The sequence below is a fragment of the Procambarus clarkii genome, chromosome 53 (genome assembly GCF_040958095.1).
Source record: "Procambarus clarkii isolate CNS0578487 chromosome 53, FALCON_Pclarkii_2.0, whole genome shotgun sequence".
Taxonomy (NCBI): domain Eukaryota; kingdom Metazoa; phylum Arthropoda; class Malacostraca; order Decapoda; family Cambaridae; genus Procambarus; species Procambarus clarkii.
In genome coordinates, this window is record NC_091202.1 from 31,849,278 (window position 1) to 31,873,260 (window position 23,983).

General features: G+C 44.0%; 1 protein-coding gene across 1 annotated transcript in view; it reads right to left on the bottom strand.

Annotated features, from left to right (window-relative positions):
• LOC123767121 (titin homolog) overlaps positions 1-23,983 on the bottom strand; it is a 352,063-nt gene that overhangs the window by 55,212 nt on the left and 272,868 nt on the right. Inside the window, exons 3-5 of the mRNA XM_069304864.1 lie at positions 11,516-11,634; positions 2,863-3,087; positions 2-258 (exon numbers count right to left, since the gene is read on the bottom strand). The gene's annotated coding sequence lies outside the window, so the exon portion shown is untranslated. The remainder of the gene's footprint in view (position 1; positions 259-2,862; positions 3,088-11,515; positions 11,635-23,983) is intronic.

Genomic DNA, 23,983 nt, shown 5'->3' on the forward strand with positions numbered 1-23,983 from the left:
CCTACTAAAGGATTCTGTTTTAATAAAAGGAATTCTTAAACGTTGAACTTTTGCCAAAGACGACGATCCTTTAGACGTTATGGTGCTCGGTGTCTTCGGTGGTCTGTATCGGTCATTTTCTTTTAATACAGATAACCACTTGAGAAGTTTGGCCAATGGCCACACAGGAACATTCCACAACCGAGCGTTTTCAAGGACGTCACTGGTGCCTTGGCGGCGCACACAGGCCCGTTCCAAGAGCACTTCAGCTCTAGTTCTCTGCAAAATAAAGGATAAATATAATACTGTACTTAAATGGAAAACAATGTTATTAAATTAAATATTGGGCCATACATGTTCCAAATGTATAGAATATCATCATTCACACAACAGATTACCATATTTGCCAAGAATATAATTAATTCAGGTCTCATTTTTTACAATGATTTGTATGGTTTTCTTCTTAACATACATTCTTGAGGTTATCTTGAGATGATTTCGGGGCTTTAGTGTCCCCGCGGCCCGGTCCTCGACCAGGCCTCCATCCTCAGGAAGCAGCCCGTGACAGCTGACTAACACCCAGGTACCTATTTTACTGCTAGGTAACAGGGGCATAGGGTGAAAGAAACTCTGCCCATTGTTTCTCAATGGGCAGAGTTTCAAACCGGCGCCCGGGATCGAACCCGGGACCACAGGATCACAAGTCCAGTGTGCTGTCCGCTCGGCTGACCGGCTCCCCATTGCTTCAGTGTTATTGTTTTTTACATTTTTAATTATGAAAAGAATGCTCTTTTAGAATTTACCACTAATTAAGATGGAACAGATGATGATGACAATCTTGAGAAAGAAGTTGAAAAGATTTGTATACAAAAGAAAAGCCCTTTTCAAAGTTTTAACGTCGACTAAATATGTTCAAATCTATACATTATATATCTTATCCATAACATGTATCATCATTTATAATGATACACCAGCTTAACTGCATAGAAAAAAATCATAAAATTAAGTGTGAATTTTAAGTGAGGGTTCGAAGGAACCATAATTGCCAATTTTTCCCAATACCTAAAATTAGAAATTCTAAATGTGGTAATTCTCCTCGTACATAAATCACCAGATACTAATCTCGGCAGTTTAAAAACCAACTAAGGAAAATAGAACACTGCTTAGAACACCTCCCAAACCCTGCCCCAAATATCAACTTGCTTGAGGACTTCAACTTATCAACTGTGCCACCTGAGATGAAAAAAATTTGGGAAATATTGTACAGAAAGAGAGAACCTCAGAAAGCAGTTTAAATGATGTCACACACAAATAACCTCTTGCAGATGTGTGAAAAATTTAGACTTAAACCAGCAAATAGCAGTACCAACTAAAAAACCATCCTAAATCTTAGGATTTACATCATAAATCTTATTTTTACAACCAATGACTGAAGTCAGACAAGCATGGGCAATAGACCTGTGTAGCCAGTCTAAGAGAAAGAGAATTCAGCAAATTCTATTTTAATTACAAAAAGATCAACTGGGAACAAATAAACCAAGACCCCACAGAAATATGCTGGGAAGGACAGCTAGATAATGCAAACTTAAACCAGTGCCTTGTGAAAATAGGTACAGTAGCACTAGAAATATGCACAAATCGCATACCAATAAGGAGAAAAAGATGAGAACTAGAATGAGAACAGAGTTATTCTATAGAAGAAGAAAACAAATTGCAAAATATCTCAAGTGTTTCACTCTATCCCAAGAACGACAAAGAAGGCTATGAAGAGAAACAGAAATGATTGAAAGAAAGTTGCAAGAATTATATAAACTCCATAAGAGGTAAAGAGAGCAAAAGGCCATGTGACGATGTCGACCATCTGTTGAGCACTCAGATGTGCTCAACAGATGTGTGCCATCTGTTGAGCACACCCAACCCCAATTCTTTTAGGAGGGGAGGTGTGATGATGTCATTGCCATCTGTTGAGCACACCTGTTTTCAGAACCCTGGTGGAAGGCTGTGATCTTATTGACACCTGTGTAGTTTATTTCTTACTATTCATCTTTTTCTCCTCAGAAGTCATGTGGGTGGTACCTTGGTCAACAGAAATCAGTTCACCCAGGGCAGTCCTGAACTCAAGATGTGTTCCAGTAGGAATAAGTAGGCCGAGTCGGTGTAGATTGTGATTTGTCTGTGATACACAGTGAAGTATTGGTGATTGGACCGACGCATCCTGGGATGGCCCAGTTGAGTTACGAGATGGAATTAACGTCCTTCTGTTAAGGCATGTTATAGTTGAAGCCTCTGTGGAAGCCAGCCAGAGTGTGTTGCTGAAGACCTGCCAGTGTGTTGCCGGGGAGTAGAAGTGGTATTTTGACACTGTGACGATATTGTAGAGGACTGGCCCATGATTTACTGAGAAAAGTGAACTTGCCAGCAGAGGTCTCCAGCAACACACTGGAGACAGACCGAGGGAGGGTACCTTGAGTGTTGTACGATAGAAGTAGACTTGCCAGGTTAGAAAATTGCAGACGCTCATTTTATAGTGTCATATGTGATACAAACTATAACACTATCATTCTTTGCAGATGACACTAGGATTTTCAAGAGAAGAGAGAATAGAGGACACAGCAAACCTCCAATCTGATGTTAATCATCTTTTAATGGGCCACAGACAATAATATGTGGAATGCACAATTACAAAGACAAGTTGGACAAGTTTCAGTTAATGCACTATGGAAAAAACAAAAATATCAAACCACACTATTGAAAGAAAAAGAAACATAAGATTTAGAAGTAATCAGTTCAAACAAGTAATGAAAGTTGAATTCCTCTACTTTTGGTTTTAGTAGGTACATAAATTTGGTGAATTATTGCACATAACAATTAACATATACTTACAATACGTTTTTTGCCCGTATCTTCTCTAGGAGATTCAATATTATTCAGTGGTGAATCATGTGAGGTGGAGGGTAGGGAGGACTGAGGCTGATGTGGAGTGAGGGGGGAAGCGATTGGAACACCACTGGGTGATGGCTGTTGTTCACTGCTTGATCCGCCAGCTGTTTGGTATCCACGAGTAGTTATTACATAGTTGACATCCCGACTCAAGAAGTCTTCAACGATCTGTTAAAGGTAAAATAATTTTTTTAAGGATAATTATGATATCACTAGAAAATATTTATTTGGGATATTTTTGTATCTTGAAATACTGTATACAACACTGTACGTAGATAACTATCAACTCGTTATGATTAAACCACATGAAGGCAATTGAAAACATCCCTGGCACTGCATCACACAAGACAAACAAGGAGTTGAATATTGGGAATGTAACAAGTACACGAAGTGCAGTGACCACAGTGGGGTGTAACAAGAACAGAGTGGTGGTAGAAGCAGTAGCAGCAAACTGGTACCATTGACACTGGTTGGTTTAGTAAGTACAATGAATTTGCTAAAATTTGTAGTGGTTGTTTGCAGTGGTTTTGCTTAAAGAAATTTTGGTGGTGGTTGTAGTGGTGGACTGTGGTAATGGCACTGCTATTGGTTGTAGGCAACTGTGCTGCAACCTAGTGGTGATTCCAGAGGTCAGTGCTCTTGTGAGACCAGGCCTCAATGATAAGATTGCTCAATATGATATAACTGTCTGCCTTCTTTCTGTGCCTATGGGGGCTAGGAAGAAAAGGCAGACAGTGGGACCCTAAATCAGTGCCTCGAGAGAGAGTAGGTATAGTAACACTAGACATAAATTTACATCACATACCATTGAGAAAGACCCAGCTTTGAATGTAAATGAAATGCTTCTTTCTGGTAGAGCCACAGTGGCTCTCTGTAGCTATCTTACGCAGAGATTCTCCTTCCTAAAAGACAGATTGGTTACAGGACGGGAGTTCTGTTTGGCCTACCTGGGACCAGAACCAGGCTCCCTCATGTGAAGTGCAGAGTGCAAATGACATTTTGCCATATCACCAGGAAAGCATCCAAAGAGTCAGCGAGGCTTTACAGACAACTTTTGGGTTCACAAGACTAAACCTTGAAACTGCCGAACAACTTCCCAAATGATTCAACCGAGCCCAAATAATTCACTCAAAATTAGCTCCAACCTGTTAGTACCGATCGTTGTCACCAGGTGGCTCAGAGCTCAGTCTTCCTCCAGTTTGTCATCAAGTTCTGGAGTAGATAAAATCACCCCAATGAACTGGCAAAACTGGCAGGGAAGTAGGGAGACGGACCCACAGAGGCTTTACCAGAAGACACGTGTCATTACATTCAACACCGAGTTTCTGGAGAAGCCCCTTGGTGGCTCCCTGTAGCTTAAATTAATAACCACGGAGCAAAATTGTGAGACTAACCAGACAGGAGAGACAGCAGGTACTAATTCAAAGGAGAGACCAATGGTCTGGAAACATGTCCCGGGGCAATACAGGACCAACAAGAACCAGGGATACTAACTAAATTACCTGATCCACACAAAAGATACTAGAAAATTACAAGAGAACAGCAAATTTGTAAACATCGTGGCCCTGGGGGTAAACTGCAGGCTGGCTAGACTTGATAACACTGCAGCCTGAGAATTATGAGCTTTGGAATGTGGGACCAAAGAGACAGGCTCATATCACAATACATCCACCAGTAGACCTGGTGACATGTTGGCAGCGATAAACAACTGCTGTCAAACAACAAATGATGCCCCCAGCCAAATCAACTAAGCATCAACAACAAACTGAATCCTATGGAAGCCTACCAACTAATAATTCACTTGAAAAGGAGATGACTGCATATGAAGAAAATGCCCACCAGGGCCAAAAGAGTATAACCCCACCTCTGGAGAAGAGCATGAAGCTCACAACTCCGGAGCTGGAGGCAAGAGTTAGCAAAAAACCTATCAGTCCCTGAACCCTAAATGTATAGGAACATACTATACAATCTATCACACATACTACTGAGTGATACTAGTATGTCCTTGATGTCCAGGGAACCATCCAAACCCAACTAGAAAACTCGGCAAACATGGGTTAACAATCATGTAGAAAGTTGGACAGTGAATGAAGATTTTCAAACCTAAATGATTGGGGATGAACCAAAGGCCTAGAAGGTCCCTCTTAGGAAATGGGAACAATCGGAACACCTAATGAAGGGACGAGACCAGCATGACCATGCCCAAGTTCAATCACGTCACAATTGACCTGACACAGCGGCAGGGATGAAATCTGACCCGCCATCACTGACCCAAAAATGAGGGGGACACAACCAACTCCACTGTAGGATCTGAGAGAAACAACCCAAAATGCCCATGAATTGTGGGACCTGGAGTTTGCAAAGAATGTGAGACGATCCACTACTGCAACTTCGCAGGAACAAGCCACAAGAGGTGCCATACTTCTGCGACACAAAAGAGCATCATAGAATCTGATATCCCCTGAGGGCCTACCCAAACCAAAAGCAGGCATAGCCTCAGTTCTACCAGACCACCTCCAAGAACAAGGAACAGAACCCTGAGTAGCCAAAAAGCTAAGAAACTGGATGACATGAAATGCCTGCCATAAAAAAAACTGTACAATAATATCCTCAGGAAAGAGGAGAGAAAAAAAGGGAAGGCAGACAAAAGAGTCAAGGACCAAGACAAATCTAAAGACTGGGTTAGGATGGCCTGCTGACGCACGAGGAGCCACTTAAAATGCAAAATCTTTGGATCCACGGTCTGCAAAGTACAGTGAAGAATCTGAGGCTGAAACCATAGAAGATAATGTAGCAGTAATTCAGGCTGATGATACAAAAGATAATGCAGCTGATCAGTATGAGGTTGCTGTAATGAATAAGCTACTGGGCAAAATAGTAGACACCAATAAAACCAGCATTATATGTACTGAAACGCATTTTCTGGGTGAGCCTCGGAGGCTCTCTGAAGCTATCAGACTGATGTATGCTATATTAGTCTGGGGCATCAGTCACATGGAGTTCTTACCTACCTGGAACCACGAGCCAAAACCTGGGTTTCTCAGAGAGGTGCATGGAGCAATGGCCTATGAAAACTCCACTCTTTAAGAGTATATCCCTGTCTGCCATCGACCGGGGAAGTCACCCAGAACGGTAGGCATTCCAAAACAAACCCCCAACTGGTAGAACATTGCAACCCAAGCCAGAACAGAATTCAAGAACTCCCAAGAAAACAATGCAACAAGCAAAAACCGTCATCAAACCGATGTGCCTCTCGTTCACGCCACCGCCTTCCCTGGGCCGACTGCTCACCCGCCAGTTCGGAGACTGAGCAATGAAAATAAAAACGGCTGACCAGAGGGAGGGAGGGTGTCAGAGAGCCTCCAAGGCTCACACAGAAAATGACATTTCATTACAATTCAATGTTGGTTTTCTGTGAGGAGCCCTGTCGGCTCCTTGCAGCTAGATACCCACAAACAAGTAAAACGGGGACTTACCCGGGAGGCGGCCTCACTTCGTCCCTCAGGAGGAAGACGAGACGCTGGCTGCGACAAGTGCCCCAAAGCCACACAGGGTCACTGAGGACTTGGAACATTAACCAAATAACGGGCGACCAGGACCCTGTTCAAATACCAAAAACCCTGTGCCCGAATGTTAACCCAAGACATGTTACCAAAGACTATAGCATGAGCTGCAAATTTCCGAACATCATGAGCACGAGGGTAGATCACAGGCAGTTTAGACTTAATTACCCTGCAGACAACCCGAGACCTGAGCTCTGGAACAGGGAACGAGGGAAACCGGGTCCACCCAAAGCACATCCACACACACAGAAGCAGTGGCACGCAGGAAGCGGCGAAGAGCCACCACTGGACACAGCACGTTATGCACCCCCGGCCTGACCAACCAAGCATCGATCACCCACAGACCCTTCCGGAAACCGGCTATCTCATTCTTCGCCAGAAAAGGAGGAGATGGCTGTAAATGAACAAAACGGCCACCAGACCCGAAAGAGCAGAAACCCCTGTGTCGAAGGAGAGCATGAAGCTCTCCAACCCGGTGAGCCGAATCGAATCCGCCGCAGCAAAAGCCTCACTGCCGAAATTCCTGCACCGTGTTATGAGCCTGACAGAAGAAAGAAGCCCATCGCCCTGACTGGCTTGGTAAGCACTGGTTACAAAGCCCCAGCCAAGGGACGAGGCATCTGTGAACACATCAAGTGAGGGGCTCCAGCAGGCGCCATGGAACCGAAACCTGAAGAGCCCGTAGAGGAAGCTGGGGAGACAACAACCGACGCAAGGCCCCCAAGGGATGAGCGGTTGCGAGAAAAGCGAAAGGGGCTGCCCCGAAGGAACCAGAACAGATACCAAAGCCAAATCGGACTCAGCAGGTAAACCAGCATGGTGAAGTTCAAACTCCTGCACAGCTGCTTGAGCAACCGCCGAGTAACCCAGGATCCCCTCAAGAACAACCAAAGGTGGGACTGCAGCCAAAATAATGCCGCAGGAGGGAGACACACGGACGCTGTCCGAGAGTCCCAAATAAGGCCTAGCCAAGTTCGAACCTAGGATGGAACTAAATGGGATTTCCTCCAGTTCACTAGGAACCTGAACCCAGCGAGGTGAGAAAGAACCAAACCCCTGGTGAGCAGACAAGCAGACTGGCTGGGAGCCCAAACTAACCAGTCGTCAAGGTAAGTCATAGGTTTTTTTGGTCCAAAACCTGAACATCTAGCAGACGCAAACAGGCCATCGCAACCCGGGAAAGGCGCGTAAAAATGCAAGGTGCCAGATTCAGCCCGAAGGGAAGGCAACAAAAGTGGTACGCTCGCCATCCCATCACAAAATCTAACCAGTCCCTGAACCCCGGGTGAATAGGGACATGCCAATAAGTGTCCCAGAGGTCCAGAGACACCATCCAAAAACCCAGCTCCAAGAGAAGCTGGACCTAGGACAGAGTAGTCATCCAAATGGAGGGGCATGGAATCCAGCGGTTCAGACAGGACAAGTACAGAATGAACCGAAGATCCGTACAGTCCCGTTTTGGAACTGGAAACAAGCGAGAAACCTACTCGAGGGACGAAGTCGTTTCAATCACACCCAAGTGCACCCACTCCAAGATAACCCACCGGAAAGAAGGGGAGGAAGCCTGCCCTACGAGCCCCAATCCTCTTCCTCTGAGGAGGAGCTGCCCACCGCCACCACAGGCTGGAGAACACGACTCGAAACGCCAAATTGTGGAACCATGTGTTGCAAACAGAGCCAGCCTCCCCCCCCCCCCAGCGCCCCGTCAATGGGGCGACCCGCAAAAGGGCCGGCACGCCTTCCGAGAAACCAACTTTCGCAAAATTATACTGTACATTCATCACACCTCACTTCACTATGGATTATAAATTTACCATATTTCTGTTTTCAGTGCATAGGTACTATGTTGTATTATATTCATCTTATTGTGTGTTACAGTTATGAGTATATTTTAGTATTGTTTTCTGGAGTATGAGTTGGACAGTGGTGTGGGCGTGTACGAGTGGACCTGTATTAGACGGGGGCGGGACGAGAACGGTGGTGTGGGTGTCATTGTTACCATCTGTGCATTGTCATTAACTATTGTTTTCCTTATGAGAAGCATAATTATTTGAGACATTGTTCCAGTGTGTCTAAGATATTACATACTTGTGTTTAGAAGTGTTTGGGAGTTATTATCTCAGCATGGAAGTGTGGCTGTTGAGATGTTTTGTCAGTCGTGCTTGGCGATAGTGAGCTCGGCCACTCCAGGTTGTCATTCAGGGCGAGCAGAGCATCAGTTGCAGGTTGGGGTCTTGGGTTACTGGACTTGTCTCTGAGTTAAGTAGAGTGTGATTTGTTATTGTGTCCGAGTGTTGCTTTGTGTTTGGTATTACATGTTATTAAGTGTTAAGCCATTTTTTCTTTTTACATTGTGTAAGTGGTCATCAACCCATAATTAATTCATAATTCATAAGTGATTAAGTGTGTACTCTATCATTATTTTTTGTGATATATTATTTGTGTTACTACCACAGAGTAAACTGGTGTTCACATTTTACCCACTTTTGTTTTACTTTATGATACCTGGAATATTATTGACGTTTGATAGGCTAATGTGATTATGCTCAACTGTGAAGGGAGCACGAGCCTTGTACAGATGCGTAGCATATAGCATATAACAGTGGATTTTGAGGTTTAACATAAAGCAAGGATGTGGTAAGAGCATTGTGATGTTACTTGAGGGTTTTCAGTAATTAACAGTTTATGTTGACTTGTGGGATTAATTCTGGGGGGGGGGAGGGGGGGGGTGTTAGCAGGCCTAGCCTAACTCCTCTAAGCAGTATTCTCAATAACACTATTATACTGTTCATAAACAAGCCTCCAGTTGTATTATATACTAAATACAAATACACATATTTATACCAATAAATGGTTCGAGTTTTAAAAAATCCGGGTTGACGTCAAATGACCCTTCTAAGATCAAAGGTTAAATCTTAGGTCAACATTTTTATTTGAATCCTGATTTAAAATATACTTAGAATAAAAGTTGGAGAGCCACTCAATAGCTTTAAAATGGTATTTGAATGTACTATGTATGTAATTACCTAAGTGTAGTTACAGAATGAGAGCTACACTCGTGGTGTCCCGTCTACCCAGCATTCTGTCATATAACACTTTGAAACTACAGATGGATTTGGCCTCGACCACCTTCTCACTGAACTTGTTCCAACCATCTACCACTCTGCTTGCAAAAGTGAGTCTTCTTATATTTATTCGGCAGCTTTGTTTAATTAGTTTAAATCTATGACCTCTTGGTTCTTGAAGTTCCAAGTCTCAGGAATTCAACTCTATCAATTTTGTCAATTCCCGTTACTCTTTTGCATGTAGTGATCATATCGCCTCTTTTTCTTCTATCTCCTGGTTTTGGCATCTTTAATGTCTCTAACCTCTCCTTATAGCTCCTGTCTTTTAGTTCTGGGAGCCATTTAGTTGCATTTCTTGGCACCTTTTCCAGTTAGATGATGTGCTTCTTAAGATATGGACACCATACAACTAATTGCTTCATATTCCAGCTTTGGTATGTGCCATAGAAGTCGAGATATGCCCTCTTGAAATAAGGCATCTTGGAAAATTTATCCTTTTCTCAAAATCCAGCTGCACATCTGAAACTTTTTTTTTTTTATTTTTTTTTTTTTATTTTTATTTTTTTTTTTTTTAGATATATACAAGAGTTGTTACATTCTTGTACAGCCACTAGTACGCGTAGCGTTTCGGGCAGGTCCCTGGAATACGATCCCCTGCCGCGAAGAATCGTTTTTTCATCCAAGTACACATTTTACTGTTGCGTTAAACAGAGGCTACAGTTAAGGAATTGCGCCCAGTAAATCCTCCCCGGCCAGGATACGAACCCATGACATAGCGCTCGCGGAACGCCAGGCGAGTGTCTTACCACTACACCACGGAGACTGTTGTTTTAGCTACAATGTGAGACAAAAGTCATTCAATTTCTCTCGCCGAGATCTATACATGTACCAAATTGCATCAAAATTTGAGATGGTGTCAGAAACCACCTGGGTGAACTGACAGTTCACATAATTTTCACACAGAAAATAATAGAGACTACACACTAGAAAGTGAAGGGACGACGACGTTTCAATCCGTCCTGGACCATTCTCAAGTCGATTGTGCATCACAATCGACTTAATGGTCCAGGACGGACCGAAACGTCATCATCCCTTCACTTTCTAGTGTGGTTTCGTCAATATATTTCAGCCACGTTATTGTGACTCCTCGTCTGCAATAGAGGGACTAGTTCCAAATCTGCATAGAGCAATAAATCCTGATGAGACTAGGAAGAATGGCTGGAAGTTCAAAATAGTCAAGCTGAAAAGCAATGGTGCAATAGGTACCCGAGAAGTTTATCAATATCAAGGGCTCAAGGCTTTTCAACACTCTCCCTATGCATGTAAGTGGCATAACTAACTGACCACTTACAGTGTTCAAGAGATTTTGATAAAACACTTCCAATAGACACCTAATTAACTAGGTTGTGAGTCATATGTCAGGCTGTGAACAGCTGTATTCAACAACCTGGTTGACCAGATCATCACCCAGTGGCCTGGTCAGTGACCTGGCAGTGGTGACACTGATCTCTGGACCATTCAGCAGGTACACCCAGCCCACAAATCTGAAAATAATGGAAATGACAATGTTTCTGTCTTACCTGGACCATGCATCAAGTCGTTTACCTTGGAAACTGACACCAGATATGGGCATGCAGTGGCCCACAAGTAGGCATTGCGGGCATGGAGATCCACACTACCTCAGTTATAACCTTCACATATTTCATTACACAACTTGTTAATGGTCTGGGATAGACCAAAATGTCGGCATATCCTTAATTTTCAGATTTGTGGGTCGAGTGTCTAATTTTCAGTCACATTATTGTGACATTGTTTAGCATTATATACGAGATCACATATTTACTTAGAAATACCTGCAAATGTACATGCTGGTCAAATCTTGGCCAGTGAGTTCAATTGCTAACATAACCAAGTTAGAACCAATAATAAATAATGGCTGATGTAAAAGTATAAGGTAGTACCACTCACCCCTCCAAGGTTGTGTATATCTGCTGTGATGGCGGCAATACTTCTGTAACCTTTCACGTCCAAGTAAAACTTCTTATTTGATAGAGGCTTGTATGGTAGTTTGCTACTGGATTTGTCCCCTAAGGAAAAAAAAATCAAACTCAAAGGTGATGGATGGACTGTGCATAGGCTACTGTGTACAATGTGACACAATGATTCACTAACCAAGTCTGCAACACTTTTTTGCTAACCATTTTTATTGAGCCAAAATGCGGCTAAATAACAAAGCTGAAAATTTACTTATTATAGTTCAAGTGAAAAATACACCTGCTCTTACTATCTGTGCCATAAAAACCAATGTTGAATGAAATGAAATGCCAATTTCTGAGTGAGCCCTTGTAGATCTCTGAAGCTATACACTGAGATGATTTCCATCTCTACCAGGTTGCAGCTGCAGTGGAGTTCTTAGGCTTACCGAGGACCAGTGCCAAAGCTTGGCCCCCTAATCCGGGTGCAGGGAGCAGTGACAATTTACCAGCTCACCAGGGAAGGCATCCGGAAAGTCGGCAAGACAAAACAAACTACTACTGGGTTAAAAAACCAGTGTTGAATGTAATGAAACACCATTTTCTAGGTGAGCCCTAGAGGGTTCCTGGAGCTATTGGGCAAATATGCAAGTCATTAGACCAGGGCATTAGTCATAGGCATTCAGCCTACTGGGGACCATGAGCCAGAACCTGGCCCCCTCAGAGAGGAACAGGAAGCAATGGCCCTGGAAAACACCCATGGTTGCGGGTTTTCCATATCTGCCATCGACTGGAGTTAGGCACCCAGAAAGGTAGACCTAACAAAACAGACCCCACCTAGTAAGAAAATTGCAATCGAAAACCGAACAGAGTGGCAGAACTCCCTCCAATCTCAAGGAAACAAACAAACGTCACACCCCACCACCGTACTGCTCGTCCACACAATCCCGCCCTCACACCATGGGTTCTGAGAGAATGTGCATCTGAGCTCAGCATTCCACTTCACCTGATCTTTCAGGCATCCCTGTGTACAGGAATCGTAGCAGACGGGTGGAAACAGGCTAACATAGTTCCAATCTACAAAAGTGGCAGCAGGGAAGACCCCCTCAATTATAGACCTGTATCATTGACAAGTGTAATAGTGAAAGTATTGGAAAAACTAATCAAAACTAAATGGGTAGAACACCTAGAGAGAAATGATATAATATCAGACAGACAGTATGGTTTTCGATCTGGAAGATCCTGTGTATCGAATTTACTCAGTTTCTATGATCGAGCCACAGAGATATTACAGGAAAGAGATGGTTGGGTTGACTGCATCTATCTGGACCTAAAAAAGGCTTTCGACAGAGTTCCACATAAGAGGTTGTTCTGGAAACTGGAAAATATTGGAGGGGTGACAGGTAAGCTTCTATCATGGATGAAAAATTTTCTGACTGATAGAAAAATGAGGGCAGTAATCAGAGGCAATGTATCAGAATGGAGAAATGTCACAAGTGGAGTACCACAGGGTTCAGTTCTTGCACCAGTGATGTTTATTGTGTACATAAATGATCTACCAGTTGGTATACAGAATTATATGAACATGTTTGCTGATGATGCTAAGATAATAGGAAGGATAAGAAATTTAGATGACTGCCATGCCCTTCAAAAAGACCTGGACAAAATAAGTATATGGAGCACCACTTGGCAAATGGAATTTAATGTTAATAAATGTCATGTTATGGAATGTGGAATAGGAGAACATAGACCCCACACAACCTATATATTATGTGAGAAATCTTTAAAGAATTCTGATAAAGAAAGAGATCTAGGAGTGGTTCTAGATAGAAAACTATCACCTGAGGACCACATAAAGAATATTGTGCAAGGAGCCTATGCTATGCTTTCTAACTTCAGAATTGCATTTAAATACATGGATGGCGATATACTAAAGAAATTGTTCATGACTTTTGTTAGGCCAAAGCTAGAATATGCAGCTGTTGTGTGGTGCCCATATCTTAAGAAGCACATCAACAAACTGGAAAAGGTGCAAAGACATGCTACTAAGTGGCTCCCAGAACTGAAGGGCAAGAGCTACGAGGAGAGGTTAGAAGCATTAAATATGCCAAAACTAGAAGACAGAAGAAAAAGAGGTGATATGATCACTACATACAAAATAGTAACAGGAATTGACAAAATCGACAGGGAAGACTTCCTGAGACCTGGAACTTCAAGAACAAGAGGTCATAGATTTAAACTAGCTAAACACAGATGCCGAAGAAATATAAGAAAATTCACCTTCGCAAATAGAGTGGTAGACGGTTGGAACAAGTTAAGTGAGAAGGTGGTGGAGGCCAAGACCGTCAGTAGTTTCAAAGCGTTATATGACAAAGAGTGCTGGGAAGACGGGACACCACGAGCGTAGCTCTCATCCTGTAACTACACTTAGGTAATTACACTGTGAGGGGAAGAGCCCCGGACCCAAGCGCTAGCGACCTAGCCATTCCAATTCGGAGGCTAAATATCAAAACAGGAAAACTGCTGACCAAGAGGGAGGGAGGGTGCCAGAGAGCCTCTGAGGCTCAACCAGAAAATGGCATTTCATTACATTCAACACTGGTTTTCTGAGGGGAGCCCTGGAAATCATATATAAAGTACAGTAATGGAAAACTATCATTCCACAAGAAAAAATGTGTAAAAATATAAATTACTTAAGAACTATGTGACCCAATCAGGATTCAAACCCCCCCCCCTCAATCACCTGGGATCACCCCTCAGGCACCCTGGAGCCACATAACTAAAGATAAGGAAGAGAGGGGCTTCCCGGGAGGCGGCCGCCACAAGCTCCTCAACTGGCTGCAACCTGCGAACCAAAGCCAACCGACAAAGTATTCACCGAAGTAAAATTGGTAGTACGAAGGTATTGGTGAAGAGCTGCCACCGGACCCAGCACATGATACACCCCAGATTGAACCAACCAAGTGTCAATAACTAGAGGAAACCTCCGGAAGTCAACTGACTCATTGTTTGCCAGAAAAGGAGCCGGCTGCAAATGAACAAAATGCCCACCAGGGCCAAAAGAACAGAAACCGTGCTTTCACAGGAGAGCATGAAGCTTCCCAACCCATCGAATAGAGGCAAGAGAAAACAAAAATAAAACCTTAGAGAACGAATCACCTCCCGAAGGGGAAGCCTGAACAAAACAAGAAGAGGAAAGAACAGAGAGAACACAGTCCAAAGACCAAGCAGGCTGGAGGTGAAATAACTCGTGAGACAGCCTGCAAAACGGCACCAAGGTGGCATCGACACTGAACTGCCAGTGCCACAATACGAAGTGATAGTATCACCATGAGATACTGATTGAGAAAAAGACAAAGAGAGAGAGAACTACATGCTCGGAAATTGACGAACAACAATGAAGAGTAAAGGAAGTGGCAAAAGAAGCGCCATGAAACCTCTTACTGTCACCGAGAAGAGGAACGCAGGTGGTACACCACCAGAAAAACCACCTGCTCGCCATAGAACCCATGGTGAAACTCCATCTGGGCCAACTGCTTCGTTCTTACTTAACTCCTTGAGAATTTGTTCCACTTCCATCTCTAGACACCTATGTTGTTCTCTGGAATTCTTATTGTGTCTTATTGTTCCTTTTAATTTTCTGTGAAACTGTTTCTCATTTTCAACCTCTGAATATTATCCTTTACCTGCAATTTGCTTTTGATGAATTCATAGAATAGGCCTGGTTCTGTTTTATACTACTGTATATTTGAAAAAGATATGTACTGTTTTTACATTTGTTTTACATTACATCCCTTTCTCATAATTTCTGTCTGCCTCTCTCCTCACTACCATGTAGTTGTTTCGTGTTTCTTTGCATCGCTAGTATGTTTGAGGGTTTGGCCTCTTCCTATATTATTCCATTTTTGTGTCTTTTGGTCCCTGCCCAAAGAGGCTCTTTCTGACCTAGATGTTCTCTCTTGCACTCTTTTGTAAGAGTGATAGAACTTTTACAGATGATGACAAATAAATAAACGAAATACTGAGGCTACAGTATTACGCTATTTTCAGTTAAAATCTTATGTGATAAACACTGAACCACATATCCGATGTCACCCTAACTCGAACAATTCGGCACTCGAATGCTGTATTCATGTACAGCAGTCAACCGTTTATTCAGCATTCAAACGTAAACACGCATCCCAGACGAGTCAGTTTCCAAGTGGCTGTCATTCAGTGCACAACACCACTAGACTTCCTCTAAACTTTCTCGTGTTTTCTTGGATATTTTATATATTCTTAGTGTAAATATGTCACCATTACACCTCAGTAAGTTAGTGAAAGTTAGCGATAGCCAAGCAAAAAGAAAATTAGTTAGAACCACGGTCGAGCTGAGAAAAGAATTTGTGGCAAAATACTTTTTTAAGTTGTGTCCGCATGTCTGCTCTTGCTACCAAGTTTGGTATGCCTAAATCTAGTTCGCTAATAAAAGAAATGAGTACAAAATGGGGAAAAAGTGTAAAGTGTCTTGAGAGGGAAACAGAAAAAAGAGAGACAGGAAAGAGAAAGAACCCCACAGTTACCCCACAAAAGATGCACAATTACCTGAAGTTATTTTGTTAAGGGAAAGAGAAACATCTCTCTTCATCTGCCTCACCACCTTCAACATATGCCATTAACTCTCGTAAGTGCATACAGTAATTGCATTACCACGTGAATCCCCTGCATAGCAGTGGAACTGCCTTTCCTACTCACCCTCAATGCCTCTGCTCTGGAAGTCCACCTCTACACCAGCCCAGATGAGTTATCAGTCCTGCCACCTCTCCGTACCTCCCAGGGCCTGGCACGGCTGGGCGACAAGCAGGGCGCCTCCACTAACTCCGCCTCTCACGGGCGGGCGTCCGCACCCCTCTGCGGAGGGGTGCAGACACGCCCTGCACCCCTCTGCCTCCGCTTTGCGACTTGGCAACAAGCAGGACGCCTCCGCTAACCGGTAGTTTGCCTTCACAAACAGTTAGCCACCTTCAACTAGCAGTGGGGCGCCTCAACACAAAGGCGCCACCAGCCACAAACTAGCAGTTTGCTAGTAACACTTGTTACCACCTTGCGTTGGCGCCGGATGAGTTATCACCGCCAGACTATATAAAGGGCACCGCCTCCCTAGAGAGCCAGTCTCACTCTTAGTGCTCTTAGATCACCTTAGCCTCCTGCAATGCCATCTGCCCTCAGCCAGTGTCATGTGCTGGATGTTGTGGTGGTATAGTATAGTAGTTATCTTCAGCCCCACCAGTATTTACTCATTTATTCTTTTCATTGTATTTCTTGCATAGTCTATTCTTTTATTAATTTTCATATTATTTTGTTCACCTTTGAAGGGTATGATCGCCATGTGTTCCCAGGTGCCATTCTTGTTCATTAATATTTCAGTTAATTGTTTTAATTATTTATTTGATGATTTTCATTTGTTTCCACCTGCAACTTAAACTCTGCAAGGGCCAATAGCAGCATTTTTTGTTTGTGTAATGGAGAGCCATACCATCTTGGTTCAGTATATGTTGTTTGTTGTTTAAGATTCGCTACTTGGAACAAAAAGTTCCCAGTAGCATGGGCTATGTGAGCCCGTAGAAGGTTCAGTATAGCTGCGATACCACAACCCATCACAGCATTTATTTCATTTACAGTAGTACATCAGATTATGAGCGTTCCTGGTTATGAGTTTTTCAGGTTACGAGCAGGATTTGCTCGGAAAATTTACATCAGGATACGAGGGTGTTGATATGCGTACGGGCCGACCTAGCGCGTGGTGGCACGGTGATCGCACCTCAGTTTATCAGTGCCTCGTGCCCAGGGACTATCCTGCCTGAATTCTTCGCAAGGATTTAGTTTTTTTTTTATTTTGGGCTATTTAAGCATAAAAGTTGTTATTATATATCTCGCCATGGGTCCCAAGAAAGCCAGTGGTAAGGTTCAACGTAAGAAAATAGTTGTGAGTAAAAGCAATAGAGGATGTCCCTTCCTCATTAAGAAAATGTGTGAAATATGGGAAAAACTGCAAAGTTTTGTTGAAAAAACTAACAGATAAAGCGGTAGCAGGCCGTTGCATTGTCCTTTTAAATGACAATGTGATGTCTCACTACAGACAAGTGGTAAAATGTAGGGGAAAAACAAGTGTCATTAGACAGATTCTTAGTAAGACAAGCAAGCAGTGAGCCACAACCAGGACCTAGTGGTATGCAGGTAAAACATGGCAGAGGGTGCACACCAGAGAAGTCCTCACTGCCTGATGTTATAATGGAAGGTGACTCCCCTTCCAAACAGTAACACCTCTCCTCTTCACCATCTTCCATACGCCAACAGCAGTCATCAGAAAGGGTAAGTAATACTGTAATGTGAACATACTTTAGATTTGATGAATTAGGTATAAAATTTAGTTTGAAGTGAGGTTTTTGGGTAGTTAGGAATGGATTAATTCATTTCCCATTATTTCTTATGGGGAAATTAGCTTCGGTTTACAAGTTTTCGGGTTACGAGCTGTCTCCAGGAACGGATTAAACTCTTGAACTGAGTTACCCCTGTATTTCTTTAATTTTTGTCATTTGGAATTTATATTTATTTTTGTGGTCTGGACTGGATTAATCCAATTTACATTATCCCTTGTGGGAAAAAATTGTTCCGTACTCGACCTTATCGGCACTCAGCCAGCCTTCAGGAACCAATTAAGTTTGAGTACCGAGGTTCAAATGTGACAGGTTTCTTCTACATCTAAGGTGCCTTCGTTTTAAAAATAATGATTGCATAGTTGCAGACGATAGACTGCAGAATGTGAGGAACAAATTCAGTGATCTGAGAGGAAAGTTCAGAGATTTCTTTGTACGAGGCCAGAATGTAGTAATTGATGAATTGCTTGTTCTTTTCAAGGGACGTCTTGCTTTCAAGCAGTATATCCCATCGAAACAGCGCAGATTTGGACAAATTCTTTGTGTTCTGTGATTGAGAAACAAGAATAGCGATAGATAATATATTCTGGTACCGCCATAGACATACCCAATCATGATCTTTATGGGTTTTCAGGTAGTGTGGCAAAGATGCTCATGGAACTACTGCTGAACAAGGGGCACATTTTGTACACTAACAATTATACCAGCCCTTGCTAATCACGTTCATGCTTGAACATAACTACAGACCATTTTGTTATGATCTGTAGCACAGTAAAACCACATAGAGAAATGCCAGTGCTTGTTACAGGAATTTCAGTTGGTGAATGTCAGAGAGAAAAAAATAATTATCAGTGCGTTGGAATGACAGACATGAGGTGAATATGTTGACAACAATTCACACTGGTGAAATGGTAGACAATGGCAAACAGATCGTTGCAACACAAGGTAAATTGTATAAACCAAATTTTGTCATGGACTATAATATTTGCATTTAAAGAAAGATTGGTGGATAGATGCGACATAAAGGTAGACAATGTGGAATGTGTATGGAAATCTGTAAAGTGAACCAGGAAATTATTTTTCACCTTATGGATGTAATGATGCTGAACTGTTTCAATGTTTGGTGAAATCTGGCAAGAATCCACCAGTCAGTAATTTTAGTCTTGCTGTCGTCTCAGTTCCTTGTAAAGTTCGGCAAGGAAGTGTTGTGCCGAATGTTTTAATGCCAACAAGATTTCACGCTGCTCCTGACAGACTGGAGTGGAATAACGCCCAAAGTAACTCCTGTACTACTACTGGGTTGCAATGACTACTTTGCACTACACAAGTTTGGTTACATACCAGGTACAGGAAGACCTGCAAAAGGTATACACGAGTGCATTGTCTGCAACCACACACTATGAAGACAAGCAATAATCAGTATGTATGTACACTGTACTTGGAGCACAGAATACAAAGTTGCTTTGTGTGCCATTGACTACTCTGGAGATTATCACTCACTCATGAAGCATGTAATATGGTGTATATTGTTGGAAATATTGTGTGCGACTGTGATTATTATTATAAAGTGAAAATTGAACAAAGTAATATTGTGACAATAAACATTTTAGTAGACACATTAATGACGTGTATTTTTATTTTCCACATTATGCACATTCTAAAGTGAACAAATCGCAAATGACATCCAGGTGAATTAGATAAGCAAAGAAAACCAATTGTATTATATTGATAAAAATCATAAATAATACATTTGTGGCAACTTATGGGTCTTGAATCACCTACACTGTATGTCTCAAGATTTGATGAACTTTGCTTCACTGCAGCCAAAGTGCAATTTTTTTATTTTTGTATTTATATCATCATGGAGGGGATTTAAAAAAAAAATTGATTGGGAGTAAATTTTTTACATGCACCAGAGTTGTCAAATTAAACAGCCATGCAGTATATACATGGGTCAATGAGAATAACTTCCAGTTACCGCATTAAGAAAACTAAAATATTAGAATAGAAACCACACAAATCGCAGCCAAACCACACTATCGAAAGAAAAAACAATGTAAAAGACTTGGGAGTAACCATGTCGGAAGATCTTACTTCTACAGAACACATGTGAAATATTGGAGATGCCCAAAGAGTTTTCATTAAAAAAAAAATATTTCCTTAAATCCGTATAATAGTTTCATTGCTCTTTAATATTACATTTTATGGAAGAGAAGATGGGCTCAAAGAGGAAAGGGTAGGTTAGTTTCAATGAAATTTCTATGTTAGTTTTAACTCAACTTGAAACAAATCAATCATATGTATAATATAATGGAAAGCATTATCATTTCACAAAGAAAAAATTGTGAACAATATATTATTTCAGGAATATTCGACTTGTTAGGCAACTTGACCTATTACGAACATTATGCATATACTGTACTGAATATACAATATATACATCACTTAAGAACTCTGACCCAACCATAATTTGAATCCCTTCGCCGAGATTATCCTCTGGTGTAGAGGTTATCTTGAGATGATTTCGGGGCTTTAGTGTCCCCGCGGCCCGGTCCTCGACCAGGCCTCCACCCCCAGGAAGCAGCCTGTGACAGCTGACTAACACCCAGGTACCTATTTTACTGCTAGGTAACAGGGGCATAGGGTGAAAGAAACTCTGCCCATTGTTTCTCACCGGCGCCCGGGATCGAACCCAGGACCACAGGATCACAAGTCCAGCGTGCTGTCCGCTCGGCTCCCTTGTGCAATAAGGAAGGGGGGGGGGGTAGGGTTTGAATCCTGATCAGGTCATATAGTTCTTAAGTAATTTAGATTTTGTTCACATCTTTTCTTGTCAATGATAGTTTTCCATTACATTATATATGATTAATATTTTTTTTTTAATTCGAGTTAAAACGAACAAATTTTATCAAACCTAATCAAACCAAACGTATACTAACCTAACATGACTAAGTTAGAAGTTCATGATCTTTAATACATATAATATAGTACTATTAAATCTTTTATTATTTGAAAATAACCAAAATCACTGTGCCAGTACTGTAATACCTGTATTGACAAATGTAACAATCTTTGTTAGATAAATGTAATTAACCTAACAGTGATCCCACACCTGGCCAGATGCCAACATGTGTCCCACACTTGGCCAGAGATGCCAGCATGTGTCCCACACCTGGCCGGAGATGCCAACATGTGTCCCACACCTGGCCAGAGATGCCAACGTGTCCCACACCTAGCCAGAGATGCCAGCATGTGTCCCACACTTGGCCAGAGATGCCAACATGTGTCCCACACCTGGCCAGATGCCAGCATGTGTCCCACACTTGGCCAGAGATGCCAACATGTGTCCCACACCTGGCCAGATGCCAGCATGTGTCCCACACTTGGCCAGAGATGCCAGCATGTGTCCCACTCCTGGCCGGAGATGCCAACATGTGTCCCACACCTGGCCAGAGATGCCAACGTGTCCCACACCTAGCCAGAGATGCCAGCATGTGTCCCACACTTGGCCAGAGATGCCAACATGTGTCCCACACCTGGCCAGATGCCAGCATGTGTCCCACACTTGGCCAGAGATGCCAGCATGTGTCCCACTCCTGGCCGGAGATGCCAACATGTGTCCCACACCTGGCCAGAGATGCCAACGTGTCCCACACCTAGCCAGAGATGCCAGCATGTGTCCCACACTTGGCCAGAGATGCCAACATGTGTCCCACACCTGGCCAGATGCCAGCATGTGTCCCAGACCTGGCCAGATGCCAGCATGTGTCCCACACTTGGCCAGAGATGCCAGCATGTGTCCCACACTTGGCCAGAGATGCCAACATGTGTCCCAGACCTGGCCAGATGCCAGCATGTGTCCCACACTTGGCCAGATGCCAGCATGTGTCCCACACTTGGCCAGAGATGCCAACATGTGTCCCAGACCTGGCCAGATACCACTGTGTGTCCCAGACCTGGCCAGATACCTCTATGTGTCCCACACTTGGCCAGAGATGCCAACATGTGTCCCAGACCTGGTCAGAGATGCCAGCATGTGTCCCAGACCTGGCCAGAGATACCAGCATGTGTCCCAGACCTGGCCAGAAATGCCAGCATGTGTCCCAGACCTGGCCAGAAATGCCAGCATGTGTCCCAGACCTGGCCAGAAATGCCAGCATGTGTCCCAGACCTGGCCAGAAATGCCAGCATGTGTCCCAGACCTGGCCAGAAATGCCAGCATGTGTCCCAGACCTGGCCAGAAATGCCAGCATGTGTCCCAGACCTGGCCAGAAATGCCAGCATGTGTCCCAGACCTGGCCAGAGATGCCAACATGTGTCTCACACCTGGTGTTTGGCAGTATTATGTCCCAAACCTGGCCTGTGTTGCAACCATGTGCCCTAAAATTATTATATATCTGGGTAGGGGGTGTTTACATCTGCCCCTAAGCCTAGGCAGGGGTTGTCAATATCTGCCCTAAACCTAGACAAGGGTGTCAACATCTGCCCCTAAGCCCAGGCAGGGGTGTCAACATCTGCCCCTTAGCCCAGGCATGGGTGTCAACATCTGCCCCTTAGCCCAGGCATGGGTGTCAACATCTGCCCCTTAGCCCAGGCATGGGTGTCAACATCTACCCCTTAGCCCAGGCATGGGTGTCAACATCTACCCCTTAGCCCAGGCATGGGTGTCAACATCTGCCCCTTAGCCCAGGCATGGGTGTCAACATCTGCCCCTTAGCCCAGGCATGGGTGTCAACATCTGCCCCTTAGCCCAGGCATGGGTGTCAACATCTGCCCCTTAGCCCAGGCATGGGTGTCAACATCTGTCCCTTAGCCCAGGCATGGGTGTCAACATCTGTCCCTTAGCCCAGGCATGGCTGTCAACATTTGCCCCTAAGACCAGGCAGGAGTGTCATCATTTGCCCCTTAGCCTAGGCAGGGGTGTCAACACCTGCCCCTATGCCTGGGCAGGAGTGTCAACACCTGCCCCTATGCCTGGGCAGGAGTGTCAACACCTGCCCCTATGCCTGGGCAGGAGTGTCAACACCTGCCCCTATGCCTGGGCAGGAGTGTCAACACCTGCCCCTATGCCTGGGCAGGAGTGTCAACACCTGCCCCTATGCCTGGGCAGGAGTGTCAACACCTGCCCCTATGCCTGGGCAGGAGTGTCAACACCTGCCCCTTAGCCTGGGCAGGAGTGTCAACATTTGCCCCTAAGCCCAGGTATGGGTGTCAACATCTGCCCCTAAGCCCAGGTATGGGTGTCAACATCTGCCCCTTAGCCTGGGCAAGGGTGTCAACATCTGCCCCTAACCTCGGCCAGGAGGTGCAAATAGTGCCCTGCGCCTGGCCTGGGGTGCCAACACGTGCCCTGCGCCAGGCCTAGGGTGCCAACATGTGCCCTGCGCCTGGCCTGGGGTGCCAACATGTGCCCTCCGGGCACTAACACCCACCACCCTTCTCCCCCCCTACACGAGCCCTGGGCGAGACAGCTAACCTGGTAAAGCAGTTAGTAATAAAGTGAGTGAAGGGGGCGGAGGAGTGGGTGTATTGATCAGAGAGAGTGAGAGCGAGAGAGAGAGAGAGAGAGAGAGAGAGGGAGTGAGAGTGAGTGAGAGGGCGGGTGTTGGCTGGCTAGCGTCCGCCGCTATCACCCGCCGCCCCTCTCCCCGGGTCCTCCACCCGCCTTTATAAACACCCTCACCACACCCATTTACCACACTGATACGCACCACATTTACCTTTACGCTCACTTTTATGTCCTGTCGGCACTCTACCCTTTATCTGCCTCTTTTTAGAGGGAGAAACCATCGTCCGCAGACCAATACAAGTTTGGGTTGCTTCACAATCATTGAACCAAGAGGGCCGCGGTTGTTAGGCTTACTGCGGGCCTTTCGGGCATATTAACAGTCTCTACACTCTCTTCTTCGTTGTCCTCGTTCATGATACACTCGTGCGTTACTTCCACATCACTTAGGCACGGCACCGAGTCTGCATCACACGTGTAAACTCGAAAAAAATGGAATAATTGGAAAGCGAGGAGTGTGCTTCCTCCACACCACTATTGG